Source organism: Chrysochloris asiatica, unplaced genomic scaffold (genome assembly GCF_000296735.1).
Source record: "Chrysochloris asiatica unplaced genomic scaffold, ChrAsi1.0 scaffold00002, whole genome shotgun sequence".
Classification (NCBI taxonomy): Eukaryota; Metazoa; Chordata; class Mammalia; order Afrosoricida; family Chrysochloridae; genus Chrysochloris; species Chrysochloris asiatica.
The window spans coordinates 5,212,503-5,213,140 of record NW_006408520.1 but is presented as its reverse complement, the minus strand read 5'-3'; positions in this window follow the sequence as shown (position 1 = coordinate 5,213,140).

Genomic DNA, 638 nt, shown 5'->3' with positions numbered 1-638 from the left:
TTAGAAACCAAAAGATATCTCATGAATCTCTAATTATGGACTGAACATAACAAGACGATCATTGTGCATAAATTAAAAATGTAGAGCATAAGTCTGAAACTTTAACAACACAAGTGCAGCCGTTGGGGGATGTAATTTTCAATAGTATGAATGAGCATCAACAATCTTTACTTTGGTTTACACTAAAAAGGAACAATTTATTAAGGTTCATGATCTACTTTATCACCTTCAAAATGTGGAGATAACCCACAATTATTCTATCTTATCCTCATTAATGAATGTAAAGTGTCAGAACAAGGAAGACTATCAATTTGACACTGAGTTAATCAGAACACAACTATGTAAAATTTGTAGAACAGAACAGACTGAATTCAATTTTGGAAGTGAGCTAAAAGAGTATCAAAGATAGTGGAAAAAACCAGCAATATGTCATATAAGTTGTGGTCAAAGTTCCTGAGGAGAGAGAAGGCATGTGTGGTACATTGTATTGAGCTCAAGCATTATGACAACGAGGCATTAGACATTTTTTTCTATGTGCTCCAAGGAGCAGCACAAAGAATAATGAGTACAATTCCCTGGGAGCTGGACTTCATTTCAATACAAGGAAAAGCTTTGTTGTTGTTGTTGTTGTTGTTGTT